Consider the following 14770-nt stretch of genomic DNA (forward strand, 5'->3'; position numbering starts at 1 on the left):
TCATGTTTCAGCATGATAATGCATGGCCCCATGTCACAAGGATCTGTACATAATTCCTGGAAGTTCAAAATGTCCCAGTTCTTCCATGGCCTGCATACTCACCAGACATGTCACCCATTGAGCATGTTTGGGATGCTCTGGATCGACATGTACAACAGCATTTTTCCAGTTCCCCCAATATCCAGCAACTTCGCACAGCCATTGAAGAGGAGTGGGACAACATTCCACAGGCCACAATTAAAAGCCTGATCAACTCTATGCGAAGGAGATGTGTCGGGCTGCATGAGGCAAATGGTGCTCACACCAGATACTGACTCGTTTTCTCATCCACGCCCCTTGTTCCACACCTTTTGTTTTAAAGGTATCTGTGACCAACAGATGCATATTTGTATTCCCAGTCATGTGAAATCCATAGATTAGGACCTAATGAATTTATTTCAATTGACTGATTTCCTTATATGAAAAGTAACTGAAATTGTTGCGTTTATATGTGTAGGTGTACGAAACAAGCCAATGTCTCAGTATAAACAAAACACATTAATTTATTGTCAGATACAGTATACATGTTTATTACATTTTTGAATTTTTATTTAACATTTAACTAGGTAGGTCAGTTAAGAACAAATTCTTATTTTACAATGACGGCCTACCCCCGACATAACCCGGACGACGCTGGGCCAACTGTGCATCACCCTATGTGACTCACAATCACGGCCTGTTGTGACACAGCCTGGAATCGAACCAGGGGGTCTGTAGTGATGCCTCTAGGACTGAGATGGCAGTGCCTTTAGACCGGTGCGCCACTCAGGAATCCCCATGTAGGTCTTACAGACCAATCGATGTGACGCTTGTACAGTACCTAAGACGGGTAGGTCAGTTCCTGTATTCACAAAGTGTCTAAAGAGAAGGAGTGCTGGTCTAGGATCAGTTTGGCCTTGTAGATGATAAGGAATGAGATTAGACGGACAAATGGGGGCCTGATCCTAGATCAACACTGTTGTTTAGTAGTAGGGCTGTCTTCTCTGCCCAGGTGAAGCTGTGTGGAGAGCAACAGACTTAAACCCAAGCTTCCCCTGCCAGCTGTCAGTCGCTGTGATTTGATCAGAGAGATCATATTAATAAGAGATCATATTAGTAAGAGATCATATTAGTAAGAGATCATATTAACTTCTTGACCATACTTGACACGCAGACATCCCAAGTATGCCCCTGGAAATGCAAATGCGCTACGCTAAATGCTAAATGTACTCGTTACAACTCAATCTTTGATCAAAATTCACAAGCAGGGTATTGAATTAAAGCTACACTCGTTGTGAACCTAGCCAGCAAGTCAGATTTTTAAAATGCTTTTCGGCGAAAGCATCAGAAGCTATTATCTGATAGCATGCACCCCCCAAAATGCCAGCTCGACACGTAAACAACAGATTTTGCGATAGCCGGCGCTACCCAAAACGCAGAAATAAAATATAAAACATTCATTACCTTAGACGAGCTTCTTTCTTGGCACTCCTATATGCCCCATAAACATCACTATTGGGTCTTTTTTTCGTTTAAATCGGTCCATATATACCCAAAATAGCTTTGTATGGAAGTTGTGTCATTCAGAAAAAATCATCGTTTTTAAACGCTGCGTAATTTTTTAAAATTAAAAAAGTCGACGATAAACTTTCACAAAACACTTCGAAATCCTTTTGTAATCCAACTTTAGGTATTAGTAAACGTTTATAATCTATCAAAATGATTACAGGGCGATGTCTCTTCAATAGGTCTTCACTTCAAAAACAATGCCATCTGATATCTCCCTCAACTGCATCCGGGTGAAGACTGGGAAAATGGAGTTCAGATAGAAGGATTTTCCAACAATTAATTCAATTGAAAATTAGGACAATGGTGCCATCGTGCGGAATTTGTATGAATTGCAGGCAGATTGCCATTAAATTCTGTTCTCTTTTAACAACTGGTGGAAGTGACTTATGGAAATTATTTTTTGCTTTCAGAGAGCAGTTTTTCTTGCGTTTTTCAATGAAACACACGATCTGTTATAGTCACAGCCATGATTTAACCAGTTTTATAAACTTCAGAGTGTTTTCTATCCACACATACTAATCATATGCATATACTATATTCCTGGCATGAGTAGCAGGACGCTGAAAAGTTGCGCGATTTTTAACAGAATTTTCGAAAAAGGAAGGGGTAGAAGTAAGAGGTTCATATTAATAAGAGATCATATTAATAAGAGATCATATTAGTAAGAGATCATATTAATAAGAGATCATATTAATAAGAGATCATATTAATAAGAGATCATATTAATAAGAGATCATATTAGTAAGAGATCATATTAATAAGAGATCATATTAATAAGAGATCATATTAATAAGAGATCATATTAATAAGAGATCATATTAATAAGAGATCATATTAATAAGAGATCATATTAGTAAGAGATCATATTAATAAGAGATCATATTAGTAAGAGATCATATTAGTAAGAGATCATATTAGTAAGAGATCATATTGCTCGTCACTTTCAAACACACCTCAGCTTGGTAAAACACATATACACACAAACACCAAAACGCTCATCTTTCTCCCTCTCCCTCTTTCGTAGTTTTGTGGACGTTAAGGATCCTCAACTACATATTTACAGGATAGAGGAATAGATCACAAACACACACACACACAAAATCACACACACACACAGACAAACTCGCACACACAGACACACAATGATTGATTATTTGTGAGCTAGGAGGGAGTGGAAAATATCTATTACCCCAGTCACATGGCTTGACTCATTGGTTATCTGGCACATATATAGTCCTGGTACAGCCACAGACATGGTACAGACCTGGTACAGACCTGGTACAGAGCTGGTACAGCCACAGACCTGGTACAGCCACAGACCTGGTACAGACCTGGTACAGCCACAGACCTGGTACATCCACAGACCTGGTACAGACCTGGTACAGCCACAGACCTGGTACAGCCACAGACATGGTACAGACCTGGTACAGACCTGGTACAGCCACATACCTGGTACAGCCACAGACCTGGTACAGCCACAGACCTGGTACAGACCTGGTACAGACCTGGTACAGACCTGGTACAGACCTGGTACAGCCACAGACTGGGAAAAGACCTGGTACAGACCTGGTACAGACCTGGTACAGCCACAGACCTGGTACAGACCTGGTACAGCCACAGACCTGGTACAGCCACAGACCTGGTACAGACCTGGTACAGACCTGGTACAGACCTGGTACAGACATGGTACAGCCACAGACATGGTACAGACCTGGTACAAACCTGGTACAGACCTGGTACAGCCACAGACCTGGTACAGACCTGGTACAGCCACAGACCTGGTACAGACTGGTACAGCCACAGACCTGGTACAGCCACAGGCATGGTGCAGACCTGGTACAGCCACAGACCTGGTACAGACCTGGTACAGCCACAGACCTGGTACAGACCTGGTACAGCCACAGACCTGGTACAGCCACAGACCTGGTACAGGCCGGTACAGCCACATACCTGGTACAGACCTGGTACAGCCACAGACATGATACTGCCACAGACCTGGTACAGACCTGGTACAGACCTGGCACAGCCACAGACATGGTACTATCACAGACCTGGTACAGACCTGGTACAGAACTGGTGTCTAGAACAGAACAGACATGAGTCTGTTGTCTGGTGACTGGAACAGAACCGACATGAGTCTGGTGCCTGCTGTCTGGAACAGAACAGACATGAGTCTGTTGTCTGCTGTCTGGAACATAACAGACATGAGTCTGGTGCCTGGTGTCTGGAACAGAACAGACATGAGTCTGTTGTCTGGAACAGAACAGACATGAGTCTGTTGCCTGGTGTCTGGAACAGAACAGACATGAGTCTGTTGTCTGCTGTCTGGAACAGAACAGACATGAGTCTGTTGTCTGGTGTCTGGAACAGAACAGACATGAATGAGTCTGTTGTCTGGTGACTGGAACAGAACAGACATGAATGAGTCTGTTGTCTGGTGTCTGGAACAGCGCTGGACCCCATTCACACTATTGGTGCTGACCCAATCTAAATAGTGCTGGTGGATTTGTAATCAGGGCAGCTACAGTACGTAAAGCTGCTTGGTTTGGCTCGGCTTAGTAGTGTGAAACACATTGGGTAGAGTTATAGGGGATATAGTGTACTGGGTGTCAAGCCTAAGGGGAGGAGGGGGGGGGGGGTCACAGCCTAGTCCAGAGAACTGTCATGTGTTCACCCTGACCACACAGCATAGTCCAGAGAACTGTCCTGTGTTCACCCTGACCACACAGCCTAGTCCAGAGAACTGTCCTGTGTTCACCCTGACCACACAGCCTAGTCCAGAGAACTGTCCTGTGTTCGCCCTGACCACACAGCCTAGTCCAGAGAACTGTCCTGTGTTCACCCTGACCACACAGCCTAGTCCAGAGAACTGTCCTGTGTTCACCCTGACCACACAGCCTAGTCCAGAGACCTGTCCTGTGTTCACCCTGACCACACAGCCTAGTCCAGAGAACTGTCCTGTGTGTTGTTAAGACCTCCAGGCTAGTATCATCACATCACACAGAGTCCTACACAACTCTCCACATGGACGCATGCACACACACACACACACTCACACACGCACACGCACACACACACACACACACACACACACACACGCACACGCACACGCACACACACACACACCCACAACATAAGTGACAGGGCAATAACAGCCTGCCAAGAAAGTGGACATCGCCAGTTCAATTCTCTCCTAACAATGAATACAGCACAACATATGGGGCACAGATGGGGTATATCAGTGTATAGATGAGGTATAGATGGGGTATATCAGTGTATAGATGAGGTATATCAGTGTATAGATGGGGGATATCGGTGTATAGATGGGGTATATAGGTGTATACATGGGGTATATCGGTGTATAGATGAGGTATATCGATGTATAGATGGGGTATATCGGTGTATAGATGAGCTATATCAGTGTATAGATGAGGTATATCAGTGTATAGATGGGGTATATCGATGTATAGATGAGGTATATCAGTGTATAGATGGGGTATATCGGTGTATAGATGGGGTATATCAGTGTGTAGGTGGGGTATATCGGTGTATAGATGGGGTATAGTTGGTGTATAGATGAGGTATATCAGTGTATAGATGGGGTATATCAGTGTATAGATGGAGTATAAATTAGGTATATCGGTGTATAGATGGGGTATATCGGTGTATAGATGAGGTATATCGATGTATAGATTGGGTATATCGGTGTATAGATGAGCTAAATCAGTGTATAGATGAGGTATAGATGGGGTATATCGGTGTATAGATGGGGTATATCGGTGTATAGATGAGGTATATCGATGTATAGATGGGGTATATCGGTGTATAGATGAGCTAAATCAGTGTATAGATGAGGTATAGATGGGGTATATCAGTGTGTAGATGGGGCATATCGGTGTATAGATGAGGTATATAGGTGTATAGATGAGGTATATAGGTGTATAGATGAGGTATATCAGTGTATTGGTGGGGTATATCGGTGTATAGATGGGGTATATCGGTGAATAGATGGGGTATATCGTTGTATAGATGGGGTATATAGGTGTAGAGATGGGGTATAGTTGGTATAGATGAGGTATATCGGTGTATAGATGGGGTATATCAGTGTATAGATGTAGTATAAATTAGGTATATCGGTCTATAGATGGGGCACAGATCGGGTATAGATGGTGTATAGATGAGGTATAGATGGGGTATAGATGGTGTATAGATGGTGTATAGATGGGGTATAGATGGTGTATAGATGGGGTATAGATGGTGTATAGATGGTGTATAGATGGGATATAGATGGGGTATAGATCAGCTATAGATGGGGTATAGTTGGTGTATAGATGAGGTATATCAGTGTATTGGTGGGGTATATCGGTGTATAGATGGGGTATAGTTGGTGTATAGATGAGGTATATCGGTGTATAAATGAGGTATATAGGTGTAGAGATGAGGTATATCAGTGTATAGATGGGGTATATAGGTGTATAGATGAGGTATATCAGTGTATTGGTGGGGTATATCGGTGTATAGATGGGGTATATCGGTGAATAGATGGGGTATATCGTTGTATAGATGGGGTATATCGGTGTATAGATGAGGTATATCGGTGTATAAATGAGGTATATAGGTGTAGAGATGAGGTATATCAGTGTATAGATGGGGTATATCGGTGTATAGATGGGGTATAGTTGGTGTATAGATGAGGTATATCGGTGTATAGATGAGGTATAGATGGGGTATAGTTGGTGTATAGATGGGGTATAGTTGGTGTATAGATGAGGTATATCGGTGTATAGATGAGGTATATCGGTGTATAGATGAGGTATATCGGTGTATCGATGGGGTATAGTTGGTATAGATGAGGTATATCGGTGTATAGATGGGGTATATCAGTGTATAGATGTAGTATAAATTAGGTATATCGGTCTATAGATGGGGCACAGATCGGGTATAGATGGTGTATAGATGAGGTATAGATGGGGTATAGATGGTGTATAGATGGGGTATAGATGGGATATAGATGGGGTATAGATCAGCTATAGATGGGGTATAGTTGGTGTATAGATGGGGTATAGATGGGATATAGATGGGGTATAGATCAGCTATAGATGGGGTATAGTTGGTGTATAGATGGGGTATAGTTGGTGTATAGATGAGGTATAGATCATGTATAGATGGGTAATAGATGGGGTATAGATGGGGTATAGATGTGGTATAGATGGTTAATAGTTGGGGTATAGATGGGGTATAGATGAGGTATAGATGGTGTATAGATGGTGTATAGATGGGGTATAGTTGGTGTATAGATGGGGTATAGATGGGGTATAGATGGTGTATAGATGGGGTATAGTTGGTGTATAGATGGGGTATAGATGGGGTATAGTTGGGGTATAGATGGGGTATAGATGGGGTATAGATGGGGTATAGTTGGTGTATAGATGGGGTATAGATGGGTTATAGATGTGGTATAGTTGGGGTATAAGGTGCATTCGGAAAGTATTCAGCCCTCTTCCCTTTTTCCCAACAATTATATTGTTACGTTACAGTCTTATTCTAAAATTGATTAAATTATCTTAATTCCTCATCAATCTACACACAATGACATCACAATACCCCATAATGACATCACAATACCCCATAATGACATCACAATACCCCATAATGACATTACAATACCCCATAATGACAAAGCAAAAACAGGTTTGTAGAAATGTTTGCAAATGTATTAAAAATAAAAAAAAACATAAATACCTCATTTACATAAGTATTCAGACCCTTTGTTATGAGCTCGGGTGCATCCTGTTTCCATTGACCATCTTTGAGATGTTTCTACAACTTGATTGGAGTCCACCAGGTCCACAAGAACACAGTGGCCTCCATCATTCTTAAATGGAACAGGTTTGGAACCAGCAAGACTCTTCCTAAAACTGGCTGCCCGGCCAAACTGACCAATCGGGGTGAAGGGCCTTGGTCAGGGAGGTGATCAAGAACCCAATGGTCACTCTGACAGAGGTCCAGAGTTCCTCTGTGGAGATGGGAGAACCTTCCAGATAGACAAACATCTTTGTGCCACTCCTCAAATCAAATCAATAAAAGGCACATGACAGTCCACTTGGAGTTGGCCAAAAGGCACATGACAGTCCGCTTGGAGTTGGCCAAAAGGCACATGACAGTCCACTTGGAGTTGGCCAAAAGGCACATGACAGTCCACTTGGAGTTGGCCAAAAGGCACATGACAGTCCACTTGGAGTTGGCCAAAAGGCACATGACAGTCCACTTGGAGTTGGCCAAAAGGCACATGACAGTCCGCTTGGAGTTGGCCAAAAGGCACATGACAGTCCACTTGGAGTTGGCCAAAAGGCACATGACAGTCCACTTGGAGTTGGCCAAAAGGCACATGACAGTCCGTTTGGAGTTGGCCAAAACGCACATGACAGTCCACTTGGAGTTGGCCAAAACGCACTTAAAGAATTCTCAGAATATGAGAAACAAGATTTTCTGGTCTGATGAAATCAAGATTGAACTCGTTTTAGTTGATACATTTTATATCCGAAATATAGCCTTACTATTTTAATTTCCAACAATATATGAATGAACAACTGTATCTATTTTGAAAAATATATTGAACAAATTCCCTCCAAGGGAAAAATAACATGATGTACAGTAAAATACGTCAATATACAGTATCCGATAATGCTCCGATAATGCTCTGATAATGCTCTGATAATGCTCTGATAATGCTCCGATAATGCTCTGATAATGCTCTGATAATGCTCTGATAATGCTCTGATAATGCTCCGATAATGCTCTGATAATGCTCCGATAATGCTCCGGTAATGCTCTGACAATGCTCTGGTAATCCTCTGGTGATGCTCTGATAATGCATGGTCCATTCCATATGTTTCTTAAAACAAAGGGACATGTACTCCTTTAGATACATCATATACATTTCATCTCTTTAGTCAATCTTCTGAAATGAAGTCAGAGGCAATTCAAACAATACGGGCTAATGCTTGGTTCCTTTCCACCTTTCATTTTAGCTTTCTCTCACGCACGCACGCACGCACGCGCGCGCACACGCACACGCGCACGCGCACGCGCACGCACACACGCACACACACACACACACACACACACACACACACACACACACACACACACACACACACACACACACACACCTTAAATGTACATATTGATGTGTCTGATTCTGAACATCCAGAATCACACACATCATTATGTAAATTAAAAGATTGCTTGATATCAGCGTCAATATCATAGCCTAGCCTAGCTGTTGTTGTTGAAAGAACATTTCCAAAGGGACATTTGACATTGGACAGTGTATTTTTCTAGGTATTTAAGTTTACTACAGTATTATTATGATAAAGACAGACATTTGTTTTTAATAAAATATGATATCTAACATGATATATATATATATTAAACTGTAATCTTAAGCATTTAATTCATTCAAAATGATTTGCTATTCCCACAAGGACCTAGATTGATAAGATAGCAAATCTAACACTTTTACATTTAAAATTATGCATTTTACACATTTATATAACCAAGAACACAGAAACAGCTGAATATATATATATATATACACACAACTCTGAATATATATATATTTATACAAATAACTCTTTCTCTCTCTTTATCCTTGTCTCTCTCTCTCTCTCACACACACACAAACACACACACACACACACACACACTTAACTTAAAAATTATTATTTTAAAAGTTCAGATATGAAATGGTATTTATTAGGTTATACAAAGTGTGTATACGCCATGTGTCTCATTGTGAGGAAGTGCTCAGATCTTTCCTTGTGGAAAAGGGATTATTTGAGAGATGATTTACATGAATCAGACATTCCCTTTGTTAGATAACTATCCACCTGTTTGTCAACACACTCAGTCCAAAGATGCAGCCTGTCAGGCATACGATACACATGTAAGACTCCTCACCAGCAATATATCTAAATAACCAGTCAGGTATACGCATATGAATAAATAAAGGATAGGCCATACAGAGTACAGAGGAGATTAGAGTGTGTGTGTGCGTGCGTATGTGTGTATAATGTTGTATAATGTTTCCAACGTTATTTAATTTCATTATTGGCCTGATTCTCCACAAAATATGAATAATTCTGTTTTTATATATCTACTGATACTCTCATATCGTTCCTATAAACCACTAATTATATTCTGCCTTGTATCATTGATCTTCTTCCGTGGCTTCTGTTGCTGTAACTTAAAGGCCAAAGTCAGTCAAAAAAATGTGATTTCCCATGTTTTATATATATATTTCCACACCATGAGGTTGGAGTAATACTGTGAAAATTATGATAGTGCACTTTTAAGAGCCGTTTTTTGAAAGACCACCTGAAATTTCATCCTGTTTTGATGGAGTTTTGTCTTTCCATGGGGACATCACCATGAGGTAAATTCATTATTCGTTATAGATCAGGTATGAAAATAGAAGACAGATTAGTCTATCAAACAACATTTCACAAAAATATTATACAAATATACTAAAGGAAAAAAAATACGCAAACAATTCATTATCTGATGAAACTGCTTTAGAAAGGGGCACAAGACAGGGATGTCCTCTCTCCCCCATCCTGTTTGCACAGGCAAAAACGTAACAGGTATCAATCAGTATTGGTTAACATTGTCACGTGTGCTCCCTTTCAGGCCTCTAGGTCACCAGGCTTCTCGTTATGGCGCACACCTGTCACCATCGTTACACACATCTGCGCATAATGACACTCACCTGGACTCCATCACCCCCCTTGATTACCTTCCCTATATCTGTCACTCCCTTTGGTTCCTTCCCCAGGCGTCATTGTTTCTGTGTCATTTCTGTACGTTGACTCCCTGAACTTGCTTCCTGACTCTCAGCGCACATCATTACAGAATAACGCCTCGCCAGAGGGAAGCATCAGGGAGTGTTTTTTGTGTTTGTTTTGGAGGGGATGTCGGGTCTGGGTGTCAGAACCGGAGTTACCTGGGAGGCCTCAGCCGGTTTGTCGGATTCACATGCCTCGGCGGATTCAATGGGTTCCCCTGCCTCAGCTGGCTCGACGGGTTTCCATACCTCAGCGTGATCGATAGGCTCCCATGGTTCAGCTGGATCGATAGGCTCCCATGCCTCAGCGGGATCGATAGGCTCCCATGGTTCAGCTGGCTCGATAGGCTCCCATGCCTCGACCGAGGCAACTTGGGAGGCCTCAAACAGTTCTTCAGGTTTCTGCGCCTCAGCGGAGGCTACTGGTTCACTCCTGATCCCCGGGATCATGCCTGTGGTTGGCGTCCTGCGGCTAGAGCCGAATGTACCGGGGAGGGGGTACTGTCACGTATGCTCTCTCTCCGGCTCTTGAAGTCCCCATGCTCCCGCGCCTCAGCCGGATTGACAGGTTCCCGCACCTTAGCAAGGGTGACCGGTCCGCTCCTGATCCCTGGGATCGTCATTTTGGTAGGCGTCCTGAGGATGGAGCCACACGTCAGGGAGGAGGTATTGTCACGTGTGCTCCCTCTCCGGCCTCTAGGTCACCAGGCTGCTCGTTAAGGAGGGGGTACTGTCATGTGTGCTCCCTCTCCAGCCTCTAGGTCACCAGGCTGCTTGTTATGGGGCACACCTGTCCCCATCGTTACGCGCATCAGCGCATTATGACACTCACCTGGACTCCATCACCTCCTTGATTACCTTCCCGATATCTGTCACTCCCTTTGGTTCCTTCCCCAGGCGTCATTGTTTCTGTTTTGTGTCTGTACGTTGTTTGTGGTTCTTATTTTGTATTACGTTGTGTTTATTTATTAAAATGCTCACTCCCCGAACTTGCTCTCAGCCGACTCTCAGCGCACTCATTACAAACATGAATATAAACTACATTTATTTGCCAACAATGTGTTGATATACCTGCCTAATTTTGAAAACTCAATGCCCCCTTGTTAAAGAAAATGGGGGAATAATCTTAAATGCTAAGAGTGTGCAAAGCTTTCATCAAGGCTAAGGTTGGCTACTTATAAGAATCTCAAATATAAAATATATTTTGACTTGTTTAACACTTTATTGGTTACTACATGATTCCATGTGTTATTTCATAGTGTTGATGTCTTCACTATTATTCTACAATGTAGAAAATAGTAAAAATAAATAAAAACCCCGGAATGAGTAGGTGACTTTGGTCGCCAGCTGGACAGTGTTTCCTCCGACACATTGGTGCAGCTGGCTTCCGGGTTAAGCGAGCAGTGTGTCAAGAAGCAGTGTGTCTTGGCTGGGTTGTGTTTTGGAGGACGCATGGCTCTCGACCTTCCCCTCTCCCGAGTCCATTGGGGAGTTGCAGCGATGGGACAAGACTGTAACTACCAATTGAATATCACAAAAAATATATAAAAAAATAAGAACACTATATCAATATGGAAGAAAAACAAATAGATTCTACAATAACCAATATCACTCCCTAAAAACACAATCCTATGGAACAATCCTTGAATAACTTTTCAGAATTCACAGATAAATTGGTACACATGGAAAACTAAAGCCATAGAAACCGTAAATGAACTGCTAATAGGCAATACAATTATTTCCATGACAGAATTAAAAATACGTTTTGGACTGACCAACGTAGACATTTTCAAATACATGCAATTTAAAAGTTTTCTATGACAAAATGTAAATCAGATTTTTTTTGGACATGTTGAGGGAATCCTATTTGAGTCAGAAAAGGATACTCATATGACAGCTGGATGGCAGCTCCCCGCACCACCCCACTATGCCCCGCCCCCTGTAGTCATGGTTTCCTCCCTCCAGCTGGATGGCAGCTCCCCACTTTGTTGACACTACTGATGTGTGAGGAAAAAGGGTTGGATGAATGAAGAAATAACTTTTTGCCAAATACATTTTCCAAAATTGTTATGTCTGTGAAATGTTAAGTTGTCAATTGTCTTTGGCCTATGTATAAAAACCTAAATAAAATCATAATTTTTTTTATATATATAAATAACATTACTTCCATAATTTCTGATCCTTATATATATATATATATTATGCATTATTATTATTTTTATTATTGTTTTTTTTTACAGACATTATGATTCAACAACCACTCCTGGACCTGACTCCAAACTTGAGCCATGGAAGGAAAATAATGCTGTTGGCAGAACACTGCTTCAGTATGAATGGTAGTCTATAGACTGTTATGGGTACTTGGTAATTGTCTGCTCTTCACTAGCTAACTAGAAATATGTTTAGATGTACAATCAGGCCTTTCCCTAGGATGTTCTGCCAAGGTGGTGCTCCCATTCATATTCTGCACATCTACCATTCCAGTGTTTAATTGCTATATTGTAATTACTTCGCCACCATGGCCTATTTATTGCCTTAACTCCCTTATCTTACCTCATTTGCAGTCACTGTATATAGACATTTTGTTTTCTTTTGTTCTACTGTGTTATTGACTATGTTTTCTTTATTCCATATCTAACTCTGTGTTGTTATATGTGTCGAATTGCTAAGCTTTTATCTTGGACAGGTTTCCGTTGTAAATGAGCACTTGTTCTCAACTAGCTTACCTGGTTAAATAAAGGTGAAATAAAATGAATAAAAAATAAATAAAAGTAAGCCTAAGGTTGGTTCTAATGAAAAAGTGTATATTATGTGAATAGTCTTTGGAAAATGTCAACTTAATGTTAATGTTTGGGGAGAAAATTCAGAATAATTCAATGACTGGGTGCAATGTAGGTTGGTTCTAATGAAAAAGTGTATTTTATGTAGTAGTCTATTTTACTGTAGGCTATTTGGAATATGAAACAACTGAACTACTGTAAGCCTATATGAGCTTGTGACCTAATCCCATCAAGTTAGGTCTGACTATGAGGCAACCATTCATTCAACACGCCTTGTTGTCATTGGTATTATGGCATCATTAGCAGCCTACGGTTGATCTCCAGCTATTTGAAGAGGACAGATCCACAACTGATTCATGAACATAGACTGTTGAAGATTAGCCATCCTAACATAACTTCCTGTGAAGGACGGTATTAGTGGCACAGCTCCCTCTGCCACATGTCGGGTTTCCATCCACACAGTGACGCGCACTGAACTACCCCGACACCATGTTTCCTTGCTCGTTAATGCGCTCGTGCATAAAACCGTGGCGGAGATCAATGGATGTGCGGGGCAATGTAGTGTTCTTGCTTAGTTGACTAAACGCTGTAGCTAACCACCTCCAACGTAATGACGCCTTGGCAAAGGAGCTACAATATCATATTGATTATGTGCTTGACTAACACATAACAATTTTGGAAAATGTATTAGGCAAAAAAAAGTTATTTCATCATTCATTCTACCCTTTTTCCTGCCATCCAGCTGGAGGGAGGAAACCATGACTACAGGGGGTGGGGCGGGGAGCTGCCATCCAGCTGGAGGGAGGAAACCATGACTACGGGGGGCGGGACGGGGAACTGCCATCCAGCTGGAGGGAGGAAACCATGACTACAGGGGGCGGGGCGGGGAGCTGCCATCCAACTTGAGGGAGGAAACCATGACTACAGGGGGCGGTTCGGGGAGCTGCCATCCAGCTGGAGGGAGGAAACCATGACTACAGGGGGCGGGGCGGGGAGCTGTCATCCAGCTGGAGGGAAGAAACCATGACTACAGGGGGCGGGGCGGGGAGCTGCCATCCAGCTGGAGGGAGGAAACCATGACTACAGGGGGCGGGGCGGGGAGCTGCCATCCAGCTGGAGGGAGGAAACCATGACTACAGGGGGCGAGGCGGGGAGCTGCCATCCAGCTGGAGGGAGGAAACCATGACTACAGGGGGCAGGGCGGGGAACTGCCATCCAACTGGAGGGAGGAAACCATGACTACAGGGGGCGGGGCGGGGAGCTGCCATCCAACTGGAGGGAGGAAACCATGACTACAGGGGGCGGGGTCTGCAGACCTCTCTTCCAATAACAGCTAGTTTTCAGTTACCCCTCTCACAGACAGTCCGAGCAAAATGATTGCTTTAGAAATTGCCCTTTGCTCAGAAGCTATTTTTGTTTCTTTTCTTCTTTTTTTACCATTACAGTAAAGCTACTTAATTGTTGCCCGGAAATGATTTGATATTGAGATAAAAACAGCTGGATTGGACCTTTAACATAAAGCTAAGAGGGGTCTTTCTTCTGAAATAGCTGTTAAACT

This window comes from Oncorhynchus clarkii, chromosome 12 (genome assembly GCF_045791955.1).
Source record: "Oncorhynchus clarkii lewisi isolate Uvic-CL-2024 chromosome 12, UVic_Ocla_1.0, whole genome shotgun sequence".
NCBI classification, from domain to species: Eukaryota; Metazoa; Chordata; class Actinopteri; order Salmoniformes; family Salmonidae; genus Oncorhynchus; species Oncorhynchus clarkii.